The sequence below is a fragment of the Bactrocera neohumeralis genome, chromosome 3, assembly GCF_024586455.1.
Source record: "Bactrocera neohumeralis isolate Rockhampton chromosome 3, APGP_CSIRO_Bneo_wtdbg2-racon-allhic-juicebox.fasta_v2, whole genome shotgun sequence".
Classification (NCBI taxonomy): Eukaryota; Metazoa; Arthropoda; class Insecta; order Diptera; family Tephritidae; genus Bactrocera; species Bactrocera neohumeralis.
Window position 1 is genome coordinate 38,917,726 of NC_065920.1, and position 7,455 is coordinate 38,925,180.

Below are 7,455 nucleotides of genomic sequence, written 5' to 3' on the forward strand. Positions count from 1 at the left end.
AAGAATGTTATGGCAAACCTACTTGAGCTGAGGTGGTGAGCTGAATTTCTTCGTAACCGTACCTGTACAAATACTCCTTGTTGAGAAAGTGCTCAAGAACGGTAAAATGATATTTAGTGAGTTACTTATCAACATTACATCAACATCAACATCAACATTATCATATGAAAAAGCTTTGGGACCGATGAGTTCTGTGTTTTTTAAACATCGATCAAAAAGATAACCATCCAATGGACAAATTGGCACTAAGCAAACAGAATAACAACGATTTTCTAAGCCGCTATGTGTCGGTCAAATATATGAGTCCCATCAGCAATCCGAACGCTTTGGCCCGGTGGATGTCGGACGCCTTTTCAAAAGCACCCGAAACCTTTCAGTCTATGTAGTAGAGCTAACTTACCTCAGTAGTTTTGGTGAGATTAAATTATTATGTTCACATTACACGGCTAGCATTTTGCTGGCTATGATGTTGCACAACTTAAGTTAAGTGTACATAGTATGTATATGTATATTTGTTAAAAATTAAGTATACTGCAAACTTTGCCTGGGTTGTGAGTAAGCAAATCTACAGACAACTGCAGGGAACTAAAAATAAATGCAACAACAAAATGATCGAACAAAATGGGAGAAGAGTGTATTACAGTCTCAACAACCCATTTTACAAAGTTTGTAATTTCATGTGAGGTACACTGAGAGAAAGCACTAATTAAAAAACAATAGCTCATTTCCTACGTTTCTTTTACAACCTACTCTTTACAACCAGGCGCCTTCCTGACAGTCCTTTCCCTAAAGATTTTTGAATTTTAAAGTAAACCACTCATACATTCATACATGTACGTATGTACTCTTATATGAACGGTCCGTGTCTTTCGACACCTTAATCGGGCTAAAATTCCAACTGTATTAAGCGTATCTACGGGAGGCTTAGAACCTCTCATGTGAATCGATTTTGCCATTACCCCACTTCGGCGCGTCGACTGCGCCAAATAATTGTAGCTCGGGAGGCGCTAATAGCGGTGGTTGTGTCGATTTAATCAACAGAAGACAGAAACTTATAGGAACATACCATACACATATGCACACTCGGTAGGAAAAATTTAGTACATTGGCACAAATGTAGAGTTCAACAGTTTATGTTTCTTTTTGTTTAATATTAAACAAGTAAAAAATGATTAAGTTCGGGTCTAACCAAACATTTAATACTCCAGCAATTTGCAAGGTAATGCTAACTCCCCGTATGCATGAGTTCGAAAAAACGCACAAAACTTGCAACATTTGAAAAGTAGTTGCACAAAAAATTACACCAAAACCAACTGTGCTAGATAAAATGTCAAACATAATTTTAATATTATTATTTTATTTTTTATTTTACTTGTGGATATCTTCCAAGAGCATCAGCCAGCATAAAATCGGCAGTGCAATTATTTATGTACATAACTAAACCACATTATGTTTAAGAAAACATATACACTTAATTTCATTAATATATAACACATATTGACCTACATAAACTGGTGGGGGTAGTCAAGTGGGAAGGCGGAAATCAATCTCTCGTTATAAAATATAATACCTATAAGAGGCAGTAGTAGTAAAAATCCATTTCTGTCACAAGGATACACTTTCATTAGGAAGGGATGTTCCACGTATTTCAATAATATAACTCGCCTCTTTTTTCGATAAACATAGTATAAGGACAACCTGAAGTTATAATTATCGGAGACAATTTTTCGGACCCGTAGTTCCAAAGAGACGCGGTGATCTGCATCCATTTTTTGCCGTTTGCCTGCCATAAATGAAGTAAAGAACATCAAATTCAAATGTTCATGGTTCCATAGTCCATTCAAAAGAAGTAAGTTATATAAAATTAAAGCAACGGATAAATTTTATTATTGTCGTACAAGCATGTCGCAAGCACTGCTGCTATAAGTATACTCATATTAGGATAATTTCCCGCAGGGTCTGTTTATTAACTACTGCATCAAACAGCAAGTATGATAATTAAAAGCGAACGCATATAAAAACAGGTTTGTAGTGAAGTGACGAAAATAAAATTATTGTCGTGAAATTGTGCCAGTATCGGAGTGTTCTATACGTAATATTGATCGCTTAGATTAAACACAGCGGTGTTCTCACGGTTCATCAGCAGATATGCGTATGCCCTTCCAATTAAAAACACTGTTTCCTTAATTCAATTTACAGTTGTTTAAGCAACTAACGATGTTTTTCCTTTATTATATTATTAAATCACTTCGAAAAAAGCTTTTCTTTAATCTTTCCTTTTTAATTGTATTTTCGTATATTTCCACCATCGTTTTCAGCCAAATTATGCTCTTAATTCTTCTAATTTACTTATACTACCGACAAATATATGCGAATACAACGTTCTTAATCCCTTTACAGTAGGTTTGAAAACTATTCAACTAGGATTGTACACACATTTAAACAAGGCGAAGCTAAGCATTTTTCTATGTATAAGTGTTTGCACGTAAGCAATTTTGACTGACAACAATTTTTATTAACTATGAATATTTTTCTTATCAATAGTTCATTAATTATTTAATTAATTGTAAGTAAAATAAAATCTGGGTGTGTGATTTTACAAAAAAAAAAAAAGAAATGCATAAAAAAAAAGTACTGAATGAACATGTTTACGAAGTCTGTAAATTCCAGAAGGAATCGTCCGACAACGTAGTTTGTATATAAATGATCGACATGTCGAGCTATGTCGAATTAGCCATGCCCGTCTGTCCGACCATCTACCTGTCCGCCTGTGCAAGCGATAACTTGGGTAAAAAATGAGATATCTTAATGAAACTTTATGCACGTGTTCTTTGACACAAAAAAAGTGCGGGCGAGACGGAATCACAAGATCAGAAAAAATTCCATAAGCACACTACAGAGGATGAAATCGGATGATAACCCCGCCCACTTCACATATAACGGTTTTGTCAAAAACTACTTAAGGGCGATAAATCAATAACCTAAAGAGTCAGAGACAATAAAATTGGTGCATCACATCCTAACATTCCAATTTTATAGTGTGAAATTCGCGCTATCTTAAAGTTTTCCTTCGTTAAAGGCAAATCCGCTAAGGAAACGTTCCGTGAGATTACTGGTGTTTTGGGGGATGGTACTCTATCACTTCGAACTGCGGAGGAATGGTTTCGACGATTCAGAGCGTGTGAAAACGACACAATGGATAAGCCAGCCGGCGGAAAACCTGTGACGAAACCATTTTAAACCATCTGCAAAGGACTGGATACACAAAAAAGCTTGATGTTTGGGTGCCGCATGATTTGACGCAAAAAAACTTTCTGAACCGAATCAACGTCTGCGATATGCTGCTGAAACGGAACGAACTCGACCCATTTTTGAAGCGGATGGTGACTGGCGATGAAAAATGGATCACATACGACAATATCAAGCGAAAACGATCGTGGTCGAAGGCCGGTGAATCGTCCCAAACAGTGGTCAAGTCGGTATTGACGGTGAGGAAGGTTTTGCTGTGTGTTTGATGGGATTGAAAGGAAATCATCCACTATGAGCTGCTCCCATATGGCCAGAGGCTTAATCTACCATCTATTGCGAACAACTGAACAGCTTGAAGCAGGCGATCGACCAGAAGCGTCCAGAATTGGCCAACATCTACGGTGTAGTGTTCCACCAGGACAACGCCAGACCATATACTTCGTTGATGACACGTCAGAAGTTACGGGAGCTCAGATAGGAGGTTTTATCGCATCCACCATATAGCCCGGACATAGCGCCAAGTGATTACCACTTGTTCCAGTCTATGGCAAACGTTGGTGTAAAGTTGAACTGAACTTGTGAAAAGTGGCTGTCCGAGTTCTTCGCAAATAAGAAGGGGGCCTTCTACGAGGGGGGTATTATGAAGTTGTCGTCTAGATGGAAACAGATTATTGAACGAAACGGCGCATATTTGAACTAAATCCGATCACTGTAACACTTTTTATAAAGCATTGAATAAAGAGCAAAAAAGCGGAACTTCATTACAACTCAACTATTTTTTGGAATTACCATTTTGAACTATTTTCAGGCAAAGTTAATTGGTGTTGCCAACCTAAAAAATTAAGATTTGAAAGGTAATTGAACTGCTGAAAATTTTTAAACGAAAAACCAAAACATTTTATAATAGTTATTGCTCACAAAAAGGTGAATAATTGAGATTACTTTGAGAACGTTACCACAGACTAGACTAGCAGAGTGCACGAGTGGTTTCAACGTTTTCAAAGCGGTCGTGAGGACATAAATAACGATGAACATGTGGGCCAATCAAAATCCGTGATCACTGGAATACCATCGAAACTGTGCGTTAAATTCACGGAAATGGAATTGAACATCTCCAAAACATCAATTTATCGCATTTTGACCGAACATTTGGGCTTACGAAAAGTGTGTGCACAGTTTGTTCGGCACAAATTGGTCGTCGACCAAAAATTGCTCAGAATCAAACATTCGATCGACGCTTGCGACCGATTATTTGACAGAAAATCACATTTTAACCATTAACCACTCCCCGTATTTACCTGATATGGCACCGTGCGACTTCTTCCTTTTCGGAAAAATGCATTTGCCCATGAAAGGAAGCGTTATGCAGACGTAGAGGCCATTCAAAAGGCTTGCACCGGCATATTGGCGGCCATACCGTCCAACGAGCTAGAACACTTGTTCGATATGCTTTTGTACCGTGCAAAAAGCTTTGAAGGAGAAGGAGACTATTTTGAACAAAATAAATTGATTTTGCTGAAAAAAACCATTTGTTCTGTTTTTTTTTAATCCTGTTTACTTTGGAATGCACCTTGTATATATTTAGCACATTTTTTAAGAAAGCATGAGGGAATCATATCTGGATCATAAATAAATGATTGTTTTAATATATTTAGTTAATATAAGACGTATAACTTGTGCCGATGCGGAGCATTTTTATGAGATTTTCAAGAGTAGTTGAACCTAAAGAATTCAGCAAACATATTAGAAATTAAGTGATTTACACTGGACATAGTAGACTTATATTTCATCGCGGACGAAAAATTAGTGTTTGGAGTTTACGAAACCATAAAACAATTTTGGATTACGTATAATATTATTTTTTACTTTGGTTACTATGTAATTATTATTGTCGACGCAATTTTGAATATTTTGAAAAGTCAACATCTAAACCAGTTTTTTTTTTAAGTTTAAAGCACGAGATTTTCTATTTTTTAATTTACATAACTCTCACGAAAACCATATATTAGAACTTATTTTTGGAGTAATATGTTAACAAATTTCGAAACATATCTTTCAAATAAATTTAAAATAGTTTCATTAAAATGGGAGACGTATTCACATGATATAGCACCGCGCGACTTCTTCCTTTTCGGAAAAATGCATTTGCCCATGAAAGAAAAGCGTTATGCAGACGTAGAGGTCATTCAAAAGGCTTGCTGTAATCTGGCCAAGTTACTTTAAAAAGTTCGGGATTTATCTTCTTAAAATTAGCGTTCGCAAAGTTGAACCGAGAACAAAGGTCTTGTGTATTATTATGAACTAAGTTGTCTTTGATTTCGATATTAATTTCCAAAGCAGAAGGACTCGTCCTCTGGCAGAACCAAAGGATCACATCGGGCAAAAGAGAATATTGAAACGTTATCAACGTAAACCAGATCTAAGAACTTACCAAACTTGTTTGAAATTAAATTAATTTGGTTAATACCAAACTCCGACATTTCATCTAAGAACTCGTTAAAACATAAATGAGTTTTAACAGGAATGATGTAATCATCAATAGATTTCCATAATACACAAGGTAAATTTAAATGTCCCAAAACAATCATGGAATCAGTATTATTAACCATGGAGGAAACATTATTTATTAAAGAAGCATGCAGCATATACAATAAACATATATGTAAGTCCGATTGAGGCGGTATATATGATACAGTTATGTAAAAATTGCCACAATTGGCGCTATTTCGAATGCACTCAAACACAATGAAGTCTGCATGAGGAACATCGACTTCTTCAGACGCAATTGAAGAGTGTACAGCAAACAGGACACCACCTCCTATTCTGCTGATTTTAAAATTACAGTTAATCCTATCTTAAAACAAGTCAGTAAATTTTGTATTAAGAACTCTTACATTTTGATAATAAATACTCAGTGAATTATTATTAATCAGTTTTTTGTATCAACGGGGTTTTTAGTCATTTTAGCAACAACTACATTGGGTTTATCACGTTTATGCTCGAATTCACCCAGAAAGAGACCAAATGCTGTCAAGCACCAATTGAAAATTGTCAGTGGATATGTCGATCTTAAAAGACAAAATATTCCTGTGGTATTTGAAGTTAAATTTTCGGATGTCAGTATCGTCCGTTTTTCATTTTGAAAAGATATAACACTTTATGTCATCAACTGTGTTATCCATAGCAAATCTTGAGATGAAAATTTTCACGGTATTACAACTAAATTTTAACTACCATACTTAGTTATGTAGAGGAGGATCTTGAGAGGTTTTTTGCTTACCATATTCAGTAACAGTTTTCTTTGTATTCTGAGCAAACGAAACCTTTTCTCCTTGAGGACAAGGGGAAGAAAGATTAATGAGGTCAATGTTGGAAGGGGGCATTTTTTTCAGGGAAGATGCGATGGTTTCTTCATCAGACGGACGTTTACATTTGGAGGAAGGTTTTGGATTATCTTCTTGATCATCTAGGCGTTTAAATGATTGAAACAACATTTCATAATGTCTAAATTTTTCCGTAAAGGTTTCAAGTTCATGTCCAATTTCCTTGAAATTATTGGGCGCCTGCCTATAGACTTTAAAGATTTTGCACATACTAACTGATTAGAATAGTTTGAAATTGTGAATAAAATAGTTTTCCAAATTGTAAATACAAGTATAATAGTTCCATTAGCTATTAATATTTTTGCTAAATAAATTCATAAATATTTAAATACATCAGCTAGTTAACAGTTGAAAATTTTTGATACTTAACCCCCCTGGCACAGAGTTGAAAACATTATACCAAAAAAAAGTTGAAATTAACACGGGAATTGCTTTTTGACTAGTTGAGTTGAAAACCGTAGTACAATATTTCAAAACTTCAACCTAAATACAGTTGGGTTGAAAACCGTAAAAGGGGATAAAGTAAAGCAAAATTTACAGATATCGTGGATTATTGACAGGACTTCTTCAAAGTAATGAAATAGATAACGTACATATGGATTTTATGAAATCTAAAAATAATGTAATTGTGTAAAATTAAAAATGATTCAAATTAAAAAAAAATGTGTTTGAGTTATGTACTTATAAAGACAAATGTGAGAAGCATTCAATATTACTTTATGGTCTCATGTATTACTTTAATTTTGCTTTCTAGTTATTGTTTAGTTTCGATGTTTAATCTTTAAGATTTCTACTTAAAAATAGGCTAATTGATTTTAAGTTC

General features: G+C 35.0%; 1 protein-coding gene across 3 annotated transcripts in view; it reads left to right on the forward strand.

Annotated features, from left to right (window-relative positions):
* Positions 1 to 7,455, forward strand: part of LOC126753470 (uncharacterized) — a 118,360-nt gene that overhangs the window by 12,587 nt on the left and 98,318 nt on the right. The window contains exon 2 of one of the 3 annotated variants that reach the window (XR_007666139.1): positions 1,687 to 1,843. The exons of the other annotated variants lie outside the window; for them this stretch is intronic. The gene's annotated coding sequence lies outside the window, so the exon portion shown is untranslated. Of the gene's footprint in view, positions 1 to 1,686; positions 1,844 to 7,455 lie in introns of those variants that run through there. 3 annotated transcript variants of the gene reach the window in all.